Consider the following 16,166-nt stretch of genomic DNA (forward strand, 5'->3'; position numbering starts at 1 on the left):
AGATAAAAGTTCAATTGTAAATAACCCAGGATAACTCTTCTAGTAATTGTTTTGATAATATTGATATCGGAACACAACACTAATGGATAAATTATAAACGAGATCAAGCCTCAGATTTACGTGACTGTAATTGAAATTCCGCATAACATATGAAACAAAAACAAACAAATAAGAATTGCCAGGAATAGTACAAAATTAATGTACAGATAATTTTCAGTATCTGCAAAAGTTTCTTCCACACTGTTAACAACCCCCCATAACAGGAAACTAGGGTTTTAAATAGTTGTTTTTATGATAACTGATTGATAACTATTTTTGACAATAGACATAAAAATAAAATAAGTAAAGTAAAATGAAACATGATAACGAAATGATCTAAATGTGGTGTCGCCTTCGCGAATTTGATGACTTTAACTTTTTGGTCAGCCCTGGGGAAGATAGTGCGTGCGGTTCATGCGTTTTGCTAGTTGGTGCGTGAGTGGTGATGAGGGGAATCTCGTTCCAATCCTCCCATTGGTTTGTGACCAATTGCATTGGTGGGACTGATTCAGCTACTTGAGATGAAGAGGCAAGGTGCTGCACTATCATGTTGCGCCTAAAACGACTCTTCATCTTAATTAGTTTGTCCCAATTAGCAGTAGACATCGAGGTCAAACTTTTTTATTTGGTAATTGCCACCAACAGTCGAGATCTTATTTGGAATTTAGTGTTAGGGAGGTTTTGTTTAAATTTGTTTACTTCAACCAAGATAGTAAAATATCTGCAGAGTGAGTTAACAACAGTAGTAGAGGAAACTGATTACTCTCCTAACATGGCCAAACAACCTAAATCCTGCTCTGTTGTCTTCAATTGATCAAAGAATATTTGCCATGCGATTGCCCAGTTCTCTTCATTCCTGAATGAAGGTACACCAAATCTCCCTAAATAATTCCACTCTTTCCTGAAATTGTTTATTTTCTTGATTACGTAATCAAACTCATCTTGCATGGCCTGCATGGAAACCTGCTTCTCTTTTAACATATATAAAGAGAAAATATGTTCATCCTTGGGTGGCAGTTCGAGTTCTGTAAAGGCTGTGTCTTTCAAAGTGCTGACAAAATCAATGATAACATCGAGATCTTCCATCCTCTTCTCTAGTACTTCAGTTGTAGACTTTGCTTCTAGGCTGGCATTTTGTATAAGTCTCTTTTCACATTGGGCAAGAATTTTTCACGCATGTTCCATCTGCAGTGATCTCTTGCCATACTTGTTTCCAGATTTCTTCCTTGGCTTCCATCAGTGCTTTCTTCCTGGTGATTGTGACACGAGCGACTTCCTCGAGATTTTTTATCTGATTGGTTTTGTCTCTAAGTGTAGCCTGGATCTGCTTAATCTCTTGATTCTTACACCCTATGACAACCTCTATCCTGTTCTCAACTCTGGCGATTTCTTCTTTGGCTGTCTGAAACTCTTGCTCTAATTGAGTGATTTTAATATGTAATAATTTGGGATTTTCTGAATCCGTCATCTGGGCGAAGTTAAGAGATTTATTGATCGAAGCCTTATATTCCTCCTGAAGTTTCAAGTGTCATTCTTCCTTCTCCTGTAATTATGCTTTGACCGCCTGTAGCTGCTCGAAGTCTTTTTTACGTTCTTCTTCTTTGAGCCGCATAACAGTTTCCATTTCCCGAAGACAACGCTCGAATTCTTCTCTCCTTTCGAATGCTTGTATAAGAACATGGGGATCGTGGTCTGGGATCTTCAAGATTGCCTGAAGAGACTTTATCCATTTATCCTTTCCTTCGAGTAACTTCTTCAGGGGGGCAATATCTTTAGGTTGCCAAGATTGTCGAACGACAATTTCTTCCAGTTCCTTGATTCAGTTGGTTTTAGTACGCAGGGCCATACAGGTTATATTCAGTTGTTCAGAAACCTTTTCCAACATAGCCTGCATCTTCCTGTTCCCTGTTGTGGAGTCGAGGAGTCTGCAAGCCACTATATCACCCGCTTGCTTGTGTAAGTTAATCACATCCATGTCCGATACTTTTCCCAGTTTTATGGCCAAAGAAGATGTTCTGGATCCGACCACTTGTTGGTGTTCTCCTTTCTCAGGTTGCAATACTGTGAGGTTCAAGCTGTTTGTCTCAAAATCGACCATTGATATAAAACAAGGCCCACTCACAAGTAACATCTCCTAGAGCGTTGAGGTGTCTGTTGATGGGGAGTATTCGGTGACTATAGTCAGGTCATTGCCAGGCGTTATTTCTTTCTTTTTCTTAGTAAATGCGTGTTGGATATCCAGGGCTTGAGTCCCAGAATATTTAGGTTCTATCTCTTTTAAGGTATGTCTAACCTTTGTGTTCAATTGCTTGATATTCCAATTAAAATCATTTGTTTCCACATCAGCTTCTTTTGGTATGACATGCCGAACTATCTTAAATTGAATTAATTCATCGACTTTTCGCTTGCTCAAGGGGGCAGTAGAACATGAAACTGAAGTTTCTGCTTCTGCTATGTGTTCCTGAATCAATGAATCATTGGAAGAAGCTTGTACGAACGTGTCAGTCATCCTGGTAGATGGTAGTGATTGTGAATCTTCTTCCGATAGTATCGGCGAATTGGCCATTTTTTCCAATTCTGGTATGCTTTCATGAACATAAGCCGATAATCTGACTTGTTTTTTAAGTCGTGAAATAATACCAAGGGGATCATAACTCCAACAATCATCCTACGTGAAACCAAAAGAAGACATTTCTTTTTCCAGGGCATCAATGGCCTTGTTATTTTTAGCAATTAGAGAAGATATAACATAAGGATAACTGAACAATTCCCCTTTGTTTTTAGACACAAAATGAAATTCATTAAGTACAATTTTTTGCCTTAATACCTCGTAAGAAAATAGTAAAGGTGTTACATACTTGGGAAGCCATGTTGGTTGATTATCAAATGCATATAACCGTATTATAGTATAGTCCAGAAATAGAAACCAACTACCAATACTCTCTTGCTCGGTTATCCTTAGTAGTTTGACTTTCTCTTCCAAGATTCAATTCACTCTGGCTTCAATTATCTTAGCTTTTAAAGGATAAGCAAAGCATTCCATATATTGAGAATAAACCAATGGAATGCGCTGAGGATATAAGATTTCAGACCAACAAAATACTTCTTTTTCTCTGCCTTCAACATCTGCAGTATCTAATAGGAGTCTAGAGGTGAGGAAGTAAAAAGGATAATTATATAAAATCAAGTGAAAAAGGTAGGAGAAATGCCGACATGAGCGGAAAGGAAGGGAGGTATAAAAATCCACAATGAGGGCCAAAGCTAAGTATTTAGGAAAGTTAATGGTTTGCTGGTCTCGCTTAAGAGTAACGAGACAAATTGCTAAAAACAACGATTCATCTACCTTAGAGTCATTTGCGAGGCCGAAAAGGACTGACAAGAGAGATGTTAAGGTCTGATAGAAGGGTTTTAGTAAAGTAGTTTGGATGGGAAAAACTAGCTTTAACTCAGGGTCGAGGTTTTCGAAAAGGGTTCGAAGGAATTCAAGCTTATCCTCCTCGGCCCATGTAATGAATTGGTTTTCTAACCCCCTGTTCGATATGTCTATTCCTTGAGTTGGGATGCCCAACATTTCCGCAATAATTTTCTCATCAATCTTTAAAAATAAAGCGCGACTATGCTTAAACATATTGCTTGTTGTTCTGGTTCACATCTTTCGGCTAGTAACAATATGGAATCAGGGTTGAAATGGACCGGTGGAAGAACTACATGCAGGATTCCGGTCCTAAGTAAGCAATGGTCATCTGTTGATGTAGCTATGGATGAGGAAAGAGTCCTATTTAGGGTAAGAATATTAGTGAGGCACACATTGGTGTCCTACACTCCCTCAAACTCATTCACAAGGGGTTCTTTTCCTACTAGCTCGACTATAACGGCTCAAAAGGGCAAGATTACAACTGTAATTAAAAGGTGGAGAGAAATAATAACTTATAGGTGAATTAATTTGAATTCGGGATGTAGTCTTGTGGTCTTGACGGAATCATGGCCGAGCTCGAGCAAATATCACGCAGAGAGCGAAAATAATGAGTGGAGTGGGGAAAAGATGGCGACGCTTAGGCTTAATGGTGTTTTAAGACGCTCATTAATGAAGTGGACATGTGTAGAATTACCATAGGCTGGGTCACCAACCATGGCAGGCGGGACCCGCCCATCGCACAAAAAATCGATTTAAAAAATATCCAACTTCAAATGCGATGACCGTTGATCTGATATTGATCATGTTATCGGGTTCGCAGGGATGTGCTAACGAGCGGGCAACTTTATTTGCGATAGGGTCCGAGAGCCATTAAATGCGGGGTTAATCGACATTATATGTGCGTTGGGAAATAGTGAAGTGCTTATTGCATGCATGCCTTTGAGTGCGATAGCACCTTTAGAGCTAATTATATTAGCTTTGAGGATGATCGAGCCAGGAACCTGCGAGAGTTTTAAATGCATCAGAAGTTTAATAGAAACTATCCAGAATGTGACTTAAAAGCGCGAGCACTATGGTTAACTGTTTATCTGCAACTAACAACAGATTCGCCCTTCAATCATGATCTACCATTAGAGAGATCGCTACATTACCCTATAAAGGTTATTAAAGCTTAATATTTGTAAAATTTTATAGGGGTAGATTTTTCCCCAATATTAGGGATGCCCTCTATCTCCCTTATTATTCTTAATAGTGGTTGAGGCATTCAGCATATTACTTGTTGATTACAAAACTAGGGGGATTATACATGGAATAAAGGTCTTAAATGAGGTTTATGTATCCCATTTATTATTCATCGATGATGTGTTTTATTGTATTCTAGGGAGCAACAGGGACATACCATTTTTGAATAAGGCCTTAGAACTCTTTTGAGTGGTTACCAGAATGGAAATTGACCCCAAAAAGTCATGTTTGATATTGAATGGAGTCTTGGAGGGCTAGTTGGAGGCGATCAAGGATTCTTTTCCCTTCCTTGTAAAGGCCCTTGAGGATGGCATGAAATACCTAGGTTTTTAAATTAAACCAAACAAGTATCAGAAGCTAAACTGACTATGGCTAGTTAAGAAGGTTGAGGCACGCATTACAATCTAGGAATCCCATTTTCTTTCTTGTGGAGGTAATATGATACTTTTGAAGTTGGTCTTGGAGAGTACCCCAATATATTGGACATCCATTGGGACTATCCCTAAATGCATGCTTAATGCAATAAGGAAAGGTTATTTTAATTTTCTTTGGAATGGTGGAAACAATAAATAAGGCGTCTCTAGTTAAATGGCCATTTCTTGCAACAACAAAGGAATTGGGAGGCTGCGGTATATAGGACATACATCTATTTTCCAAATAATTGGCTAGAAAAAACCTTTAGATACTCTCACAGGGGTCATCCCTATGGTCTCAAGTGTATCAATCAAAATACTTCCTTGAGTTGGTTATGGTCGACTAGTTCCATATCCCAAACAAATCATCTGTTGGTTCAAATGTGTGGAAATCGTTTGTGAAGTTCTCCCCCTTGGTAAGTAAATGGGTAGTGTGGCACGTGGGTGATGGCAGAATTGTCTGAATTGGATATGATCCCTAGTTTGGTGCGGGGAATAATTTCTCCCTTTCAGATCCTCCACTTTAGTCACTAAGACAACATACCATTTTTTGTTTGGCTAATGCTTAGGCTCAAATGCCCTAGATCGAAGGGGGGAATAGTTGGAAGTCGATGGAGGGATTGGGACTTAGGGAGGATCTTGCTGCATAATGGAATTAGTTTTTTGACTTATTGGTCTCCAACCATGTTTATATCAGAGATTTTGATCTAGGTGGCTCCAGAGACACACACAGGACAAGGAGGACTCAAGAAAGCTCAAAATTAAAAGTACTTGGATTAAGCTCAAACCAAGGCCAGACCGTAGATCTCGTCGTCTTGATCGTGGCGGTGCAAACGGTTCGTCAATCCGAGTCCGTGTGCGAAAGTTAGAAGTAGTCAAAGTTGGGTTGACTTTTTGATGACTGGGTAGGCTTAAGGAGGCCACAATTTGGACTTTTTCCGGCCACCGGATTCCAGGCAAAATTGTGGGGTCGTTAAATTGTCTCATAAAATTCAAATTCCAAAAAATGTGATTTTGTTATTATTAAAACAAAAAAATATAATTAAAGGGGGTGGGGGCCACCAAACCCACCAGCCCCAACTTCCCACACGTATTACATAAGGTGAGGCCGGCGGGAGTTGAACCCGCCCAGCCACGTGGTGGGACGACCCCATAAATAGTACCACTTCCCATTAAATATGAGGGCTACCACTCAATCAACCGGCGGAGGTTAAGGGGCGGGCCACCCAAGGTGGACCCGATCCCATCCACCATTAATGTGACTGTAAAAATTTGAAATGCGGTTATGATTTCGTGGTTAAAAAAAGAGAGGAGTTGGGATTTTACCCCCTGACCTCCTCCTTAATAAATGGATCATAAACCAACTCAACCAACTAACTCATTGGTAAATTTGCCTAGAATAATTATATTAACCCGACATTTCTTCAGGCACGGGGCAGAGAGGAGGAACCAAGAGTGGGCACGTAAATCGAAACAAATTAATTTTTAATGCAGGTGGAACCATGAATTTTGCAGGAGGGCCAAATTTCTACTTTGTCAGAATTTGACAAATTTTATATGGATTCAACACCTCTTGACGCCACGAACACAATGGTGCTGTCCGTTTCTCCATCAGGTTTCTACATTTTTTGGCCATTTTTTAGTATGCAGGTGGAACCATGATCGCTGTAAAAACAGGGAGCGAAACCATGAGCCTTGAAATTTTCCCGAGGAGGTAATTTTTCTCCATGTCGAAATATAGTCAAGTTTATACTTGTTTTTCACGATTTTCTGCAGGGATAGCAATGGTAAGGTCAGATTTTCCATTTGAGTTACAGATTTCCAGTCGAGGAATCTAGGGGGAATCTAAAAGATTCCTTGAGCCCCAGATTCTCAATTTCTCAAAATTCAAATTTTGGATAGTCGATTTTGCACTACTCAACGCCACAAATCTGATGGTGCATTCAGATTTCTCATTCTCTCATTCTATTCTTTAGCCACTATTCTAAGTGGAATGCAGGTGTCAACATTCATGTGCGAGCAACCATTTCCATGTGATTGATGCCGTGAGATCGATGGTCCGAGCAGCTCTAGGAGTTTGAAATACGCTTCTTCAGATGGCCCTTGGTTGTGAGGCATATGTTGAGTTCATGTACTTCTTCTTTATGCATTGTGCTGCACAGGTCCTTGCTTGATGTTTGATGTGGGATACTGTTTCTTACTCATTTTCATGATTCCTGCTTGACGTGACGCAGAATTGTCTATGTGATGTACTTGTTGTCATGATTCATCATGTTGTGTTTTAAGATCCCTTTATTGTATGTTGATGGGATACTCATGTTGTCATCATGCATGTTTTCTTTGAGATCCCTTTTATGCCATGTTGGCGGGATTCTCATCATGCATGAATTTGTGCCATATTGTTAGGAGTTTTTTTTTTTGATTGAGAGTTCCTGTAACGGAACATCTTTTGGAGCCACTCCTGCGTGAGGGAATTTTCCTTGTATGATAACGACATCATATCTTGTGTACATCATCACTATTGACAACACTTAATACAACGACCTACACCATCTTGACATCGGGGCCCAGAGACGTAGTCCCTCCTGGACGAACTCTGTTATCAACGACTTATGTTTTTATGTTGCTGATGATTGACATGTTCCTCTTCTTTACAGCATGCAAATTTATTCATTTATGTTTATTTTAAAAATGCAATTTAAAACATCACGAAAGTAAAAGGTCTTGGAAGGGTCCTTTGTCACACCCGGACCTGCATCAAATTCAATCCCTGAAAAACTATGTTGGTAAAAAAATGTCCAAATGGAAAATTTTAGTACCAGACAAGGATATAAATCAATCATTGAGGAGGTGTTATAGATAAGGAGTGATGGTGGAAATTCATTTGGAGTGTGAGTGCCCCACTAAAAGAAAAACTCACAACTTGGCTAGAATTTAGTGTAGAACTACACATATGGGATTCAATTCTCAAATGATGGTGGCATGGGCCAAACAGATGCCTTTAGTGCAAAATTGAAGAGGAATACCACCTTCAAATATTTTTAAAGTGCAAGTATACCACACAAGTATGCAACTTTCTTTGGAATGAATTTCATCCAAAATCTTGGTGGGTCAGCCCATCTCTTAGTGATGTTTTTAAATCTTGGCTTGTGGACAAAGTGGCCAAGACTTTCAACGGTATTCCATGAATTATAATCGCTTACATTTGGCAGTCCAAAAATATTAGCATTTTTCAGGATCATCTGATGCCACTTGAGATATGTGCCACAAAAATCTCTGCGCTAGTCAATGAATTTCAGGTAGAACCAAAACAATTCAAGCATTACAATCCAATCATGTTAGAATTAGACTTTGAATGTGCTTGGGGGTATTTTGATGATTCAATCAAAGGATACCCCCATTAATGCAAAATAAGCATTACCTTATTTCTCAATGACACTCATCTCATATATGCCAAATTCATAGCTGGGAGAGGGTTAAATACAAGGATTGAATTCACTGATCTATGGTACTTACTAGAGCTAGCTAGGAAAATAGGTTTAACACATTTATAAGCAATGGGGGATTCAAAAAGTGGTAATAGATTGGGCAATCCAAAAAGAATAAGTGACAAATATTGGCTTGGATTCCCTGCTTAGAGACATTAGGGAGGTTGAAACCTATTTTGAGCATGTGTCATTATGTCACACTCTTCGCTAGCTCAACATGAAGGCCAATGGGTTATCAAAGGAAGCATTGACCCTCTTGATTGACTCTATTGGTATGTATGAATATGTGTATGAAGAAGAGATTGAATCCATGGAGACCAATCTTTCTCTCTAAGTGATTAGCTTCATGTGATGTAGGAATACCAATATAGATCCATCTTAACCACATATCTAGCAAGACCTGAGAGGGATCAAATCTCTTAGGTGAAAACTTCTTTTAGGCTGCAAAATTTGAATAAAATGTCTACACCTCGACATATTTGATCCCCCTCACCCCTCTCTCTCTCTCTCTCTCTCTATATATATATATATAGAGAGAGAGAGAGAGAGAGAGAGAGAGAGAGAGAGAGAGAGAGACCACTTGTAATTTTTCATTGTTTATGTTGCATTTTTGAATGTATAAAATGGATCAAAATTTACTTGGGCATAAAATAGTGAGACTGCTTAAAATATTTTAACTATATATTTTTTTCAATTACTTTATATAATGTATATATAGTTCTTTTTTAACTTTTAACTACTTTATTTCTCTATAAAGTTGATATAAGATTATGTTGTTTCATATGGACATCAAAATATTTTATTTATGGTTGAGAGTGAGAGTGAAATATTTTTACCATTTATCCTTAGTATGGACATTGAGAGTGATATTATTGATGTTTTATTATACTTTTAATTAAACAAACCAACCACATATATTCATTCGAAACGTTGGTACAATAAAAATCATGAAAGCGATGACTCCGGAAGACATCACTACACATATATTCATTTTTGTTTTTTTTATTATATCCGACGTGAAATATTTTATTTATGGTTGAGAGTAAGTGAATATTTTTACTAATTCTCGGCCATTAAGAGTGAGATTATTGATGTTTTATAATACTTTTAATTCTTTTTTTGTTTTTTATCATATCTAACATTCTCCCTCTCTCTCTCTCTCTGTCTCTTTTTAAAGGGGTATGTGTCAACTTCAAGTTGAACACAAACATACTTACACATCTCTCTCATATTGGGTTGTAGATTGAGGCTCTCGACTCAACAAGAATTAATAAGGGTTCTCCCCATGAGTTTTGATGCTATGGGTTTCTCTAGTTGTTGGATGATACAATTTTTAGAAGTCTGCTCAAGGAAGTAGATTCTTGGGTGTATTGATAGTCATATGCATGACAACAAAATGTGTATATTTATTCCTATAAATACATACAATTTTTCCTTTGAAAATTAAGATTAATAACATTATTAATTTTAATGTTAATCATATTAATATTATTAATAAGACTAAAAATATTGTTATTAATATGGTTAACATTGATATTATTAATAACTTTAAAATATAGTTACTATTAATAATAACGTCAATAACACTAATAATATTATTAACATGGTTGCCAATGTTCAATATGGTGGATTATTGTTGGTGTTGGTTGACCATGTTTGACTATGGTCAAAGTCAATGTGGGCATATGTTCATAACAATGTGATGTAGGTCAATGTTCGTCACATTGCAACATTAGGCTTCTTAGTTAATGTTGTTACTATTAATATTATTATTTACATGGTAAACATTAACATTATTAATAACATTAATATTATTGATAATATTTTTATTATTAATAACATTATTAACATGGTTGACCGTAGTCATCCATGGTCAAGTGATCAAACATGGGAAATACATTGACCACGTTTGCACATGATTAGCCATGTTTTCTCATGGTTGACCATTGTTGGTTGTGAGTGAACATGGTTGACTATATTGTCTATGGTCAAAGTTGATGTGGGGAAATGTTCATAAGAATGTGATCTAGGGCAATATTTGTCACATTGAGAAGTAGGGTTTCTTTGTCAACTACAATATCAAATTATTTCATTATTATTGTTGTTATTATTAATAATATTAACATTAATATTACGATGAATTATTACATTAATAATGCATTGATATTATAATTAATGTGTTAATGTAACATTGTTAATGTTATTAATGATGCTACTAATAATATTGTTATTACATTGAGAGTCGCTCTACAACCTAGTATGAGGGAGATATTGTTATGTAATGTTACATTTAAAAATAATAAACTAATACTTACATTAACTAATAAAAAATAGTAATAACAAAAAAATCAATGTCGACTAAGATAAAATCTTCAATTTCCAGTTTAATTTTAAATCAATTTTATATAGAGAGATAAAGTAATTGAAAGTAAAACAAACTTAAAAAATATATATATTAATAACCTAAAAATATTATAATATCAACCATAAATAAAATATTCCAATATCTTTATTAAAAAACATAATTTTATATCAGCCCTATATAAATAAAAATGAAGTATTTTAAATTTAAAATATTATGAGATGTTGAGTAAAAGAGTTTAACATATTAGAGAGAGAGAAAGAGAGATCTTATGGACTTTTTAATTCAAGATAGGGGGGAATATATATATATATATATATATATATATATAGATATATATATATATATATAGAGAGAGAGAGAGAGAGAGAGAGAGAGAGAGTATGTTTTCTACTTCCCAACATGAGAGGTCAGGTATTAACATTTTAATGTGGAGAGTGTGAATCATAAATAAAATATTTCAATGTAAATTATGTATATATAATACATAACAAGTGAGAATATAATTTTTCTTATAGTTGAAACACATGGTTTTTTCAAAATTGGCATTGATTATAAATATTATTTAATTTAATTATATTTATATTTTCATGTAATTTGACCAAGCCAAAATGTTTAGATAGCATAACATAACAATAACATAACAGGACATGACATTACAACATTTCTTCCATACGAATTGGAGAGCGCCTCTCAATGCAATAATATTATTATACTATAATAACATGAATTATTATATCTAATAATATTATTACATCAATAATTAATATATTAATGTTATTAATAATGTATTGATGATGTTATTAATAATATTATTAAACTGATTAAAGCTTTTAATTTTTAATTTTGATTAATGTTGTTATTTTTAATTTTTAGAAATCAAATATTATTAATGCCATTTATCAATATTAATTTTAATACTATTTATATTAACAATGTTAATGTTAATGTTATTATTTTTCTTCCCGAGGAAAGAAATCAACCTCCCTCTCAGTGCGAGGTCTAGAGTGAGGTTTCTGGTAATAGGTCAACCCATATGTATACTCACTTAAGAGTTCACTCGGCTTTAAGTCAATGCACCAATATTCATATGCATGAAGCAATTACAACAATATTTATCAAGGCATTATAACTCATCATGTCACTGGCGGGGATTTGAACTTGGGTGGGGAAGATAACAACCATTTTGCCCAACCACTAGAGATAACCCCAATTGACGATGTTATTAATAATGTTAATAATATCAATATTATTAATTAAATGTTATTAATGTTAATATTATTACATAAATGTTATTATTAATTATGATGACGATGATGATGATTAACATCCACTAAGACTATAAGGTCTACTAGAGCTATAAGAAGGTAAGAGATTAATTGGAATTCTTTAACATCGTAGTCCTATGCTATGAAAGAAGAGAGAGAAACGTTCCCAGATCACCATAGTTTTGTTGAATTAGAAGTTCAAGAAGGTTAGTAGTGTGACAAATATTTTTAAAATTAGATCAAATGTGAGTATAAAATGGACAATCTAAGAGAAAGTGCTTTCCATTCTCAACCTTCTTAGTGTTGTGTAGGTTACTAACTCTTTCATCCCATGGCAATTTAGGAATTTAACAACATCCAATTTCACTATGAAGCTCATGAGAATTGGTTATTATCTTTGTAATGTATATTTTCTTCTCAACGCTAGTCAAGATAGAAAGGTAATTTTGATTTTCAAGTTTGGAGTTGATCAACTCCTTACAGTATCATAGTTTATTTTTTCCCTCTAACTCGTTATCACCCCACAAATTCTCCTTAAATTTGGAAGTAAGAATATTTTTAACATTATCCTTACTCTACAAGATGGTCTCCTTCTTTATCCTCCAATAAGCTAGCTAATCCTGGGCATTTTGATGTCATCCTCACTTGAGGCGAAGTTGGGAGATTTGGCGAGAGTTAGAAGCAATTTTAGGAAATATCTTGGCTTCCATGTTATATAACTTCTTCTTATACATAATATACCTAGTCATAGCCATGCTTTAAATGGGGCAAAGGATTGCTTCAATCGGGAGGATGGGGTAAGGATTATTTCCTTTAATCTTCTGGTTATAGGTTATCAACTGCTTTTGGATCTAGTTAATCTTCCTCCATGATTCTATGGATATACTACAACTCTACACCTCACATAAAAAATAAATAACGGGAGTGATGATAGTTTCAAAGAGGATTTTTTTTCTATATTCCATATTTAAATATCAACTGACTTACAATGGTTTTCAAGCCCATAATAAGCTTTCCAACCTCCACTTATCCTTTTCTTGATTATGTAATTCCAATTGAACTTATGATGAATGCTCATTCCCATATATTTGTAGGAAAGAACTTCCTTTAAATAGCTGTTGTCACAAAAGAAATGGTCATAGGTGATCTTTTTGGATTTAATTATCATGAATGTAGTTTTGCTAGCATTAACAATCATGCCCATCTTGGGGGATTTGAAATTGTTTTCCAAGATCGTAATGTATTTTTTTCCAAAGAAATATCGTTGACATAAAGGAGAATAATTATGACTATGCCAATGAGAATGAGGTTAAATCAACCTGCATCTTCCATGCACACTTCTATCTTATCAATGTAAATACCAAAGGATAGGGGGTAAGGGACACCCTTGCTTGACTTTAATATTGGATTTAATTTCTTTCGTCCAACCCTTAGTGGTCCTAAGCTTGGAAATAACATTCTCGTATAGACTTGTCACAAGTACCCTCTGCTCAAGAGGAATCATAATGTCCTCTAGCCTCTTCCACATATTTATTTTGGGAGCGACATCGAAAGATTTTCTAAGGCCAACAAAATGAAAAAGAGATCAACTTTATTATTATGACATTCCTCTATAATAATCATAAGAGTAACAAGGTGGTCCACCATTAAATGATATCTTGTAAATCTAGCTTGGCCTTTAGCTCTTTTACCATGGATTTCAAGCCAAAGATTAATCTTCTTTTCCAGAATAAGCCCATATAGTTTTGATAAAATGTGGCCAATCATAATAATCCTGTAATTAGAGGGAATGCTTTTATCCCCACTTTTAAGTATAGGAACATTAAGGCTTTGTGTCCAAGGCTTAGGGAATCCTTGCTTCACATCCAAATTGAAGAGCTCGTGTAAGTGAAGGATGAGGATAGGCCCTCCCATTTTAAAAATTTCAGCTTGGTAGCCTTCAATATCCTTTGCTTTCCCATTAGCGTGATGCTTAACCCGAAACTTAATGTCATCTAGAGAAATGATATCATCCTCTATGTGGACATTCAAAATGGTGTCCATGACATTGGGGGAGTCATAAAGGATTTTAAGGTAAATATTTCATCTCTTCGAGTGAACCAAAATTATTTTCTTTAGTTTTGCATATCAAAAATTTCCTACAGACTAGGATCAAATTTAAAGAGGTGCAATAATTGTTCTTATTTTCTATTTATATAGTATATTTTCTACCTTTCAATAAGAGCTTCCTACATTTTTATCTTACCAAGTTTTAAGGTTTTGTTAGGAGCATTCCTAATCATTTTTATAGCAATTTTACAATCATTATCATACCAAGGGTTGGTAGTTACATTGGCCTTTTTAAATGACACCTTGGTAGAGAACTTGCCAATGGCAGCGAAGAGAGTTGTAGTAAAATTATGATAAAGGTTATCATTATCACCCTTATAAGTTAAGAGGTGTAAATCCCTATTTAAATTTTTTAAGAGATATCCATATTAATTTTATCAAAACACATGTACCTTTGACTCTCACAGTTCTCTTGCATGTGGTTATTGTGCATAACAAAGTTTAGAGTTAAGGTTAAATGTCTATGATCAGAGTCAGACTCATGGCCATTTAAAAGATCAAAATTAATAATTTGGTTGTAAACATGGATATGAGAAATCACATAATCCATGACACTAATTCCAAGCCCATGAATACAAGTCATTTGGTTTGAGTTTTTCCACTTGATTACACCATTTCAAATTGTAAGATATTAAGAACTACAAAGTTTGACTAAATCAGTGCCAAATAAATTATCGATCAAGTCTTCAAATTTTATTTTGAATCTGCTAGCCAGATCAAAGTCCTCATCTAACCAAAGGGGATTATATTTTGAATCATTACATAGAAGAATAACTTCGTTAATAAAAATTCTAGAGTTAAAGTCTTCTAAGAGGAGGATATTACCATCATTCCTTAAATAGTGAATATCCCGCTCTAGGGTACTATAAGGGAAATTCTTATATAGACTGTTTTTCTTATAAAAAGGTAGAGTTGATAGGTGTGAAATAAAAATTTGCAATATAAATCCACTTAGAATTAATGTCAAATATTTCAATCCAAATGTACCCATTGAGGGGGTTAATCTTATAAATCCAGGCATGAGGAGAAACATTCTTTTTTATATAACATACTTTTCCTCCAAACCCTCTTCGAGGGGAATTCTTGTTCCATGTCAACCGTAGAATGAATCCATCTATATGAGGGACCTTACACTCATCATGCTCCCAAGTTTCAAGTAAAAGAATAATATCAGTTTCACTCAGGATCCAACTTAATATAGGACCTTTATGCTATGGAAATCCATGACAATTTCAAAGGAGGATCTAGAGTGTTATGAATTCATATTTATTACTCACATTGTTTTTTCCCCACTAATAACTTTCCTATTTCCAATTATTTCCTTGTCCTGAGGATGAACCACATTAGTTGGTTTGAAATGTCGACCCAATCCTTACTATGTGATTAATCCGAAAGATTGTTCTCTAAAATATTAACAATGTTAAAACATTATTATAATGTATAATATTAATAATAATGTTATTATGATTACTATTAATATTATTACCATTAATTTAATATAAACACTAACACTACTATAAAACCTATTTTTTAAAGTACAATTCAAAGAATTCAAAGTCTTATAACCACTTTGATCCCACTAAGATGTATAAATTTTGATCCATGTGCCCAATGCTTTTCATTATGAAATGTGTACGGGAGTAGAACAATAAACATTTCTTTAACCCTTTCACTTTTCGTTAATCTTATATGTGGCAATTACCAATTCACACAACAAATTTATAATCATATTTGGTAAATGTGAAAATTTAAACATGGATTTAGAGGGGGCAAAAGGAAGTTATTTGTGAAAATTCCATCCATTGATATATATGAGACGATGAGAATATA

The sequence above is a fragment of the Pinus tabuliformis genome, chromosome X (genome assembly GCF_031772625.1).
Source record: "Pinus tabuliformis cultivar Carrire ecotype Pingquan chromosome X, CPIR1, whole genome shotgun sequence".
In the NCBI taxonomy this organism is placed as follows: domain Eukaryota; kingdom Viridiplantae; phylum Streptophyta; class Pinopsida; order Pinales; family Pinaceae; genus Pinus; species Pinus tabuliformis.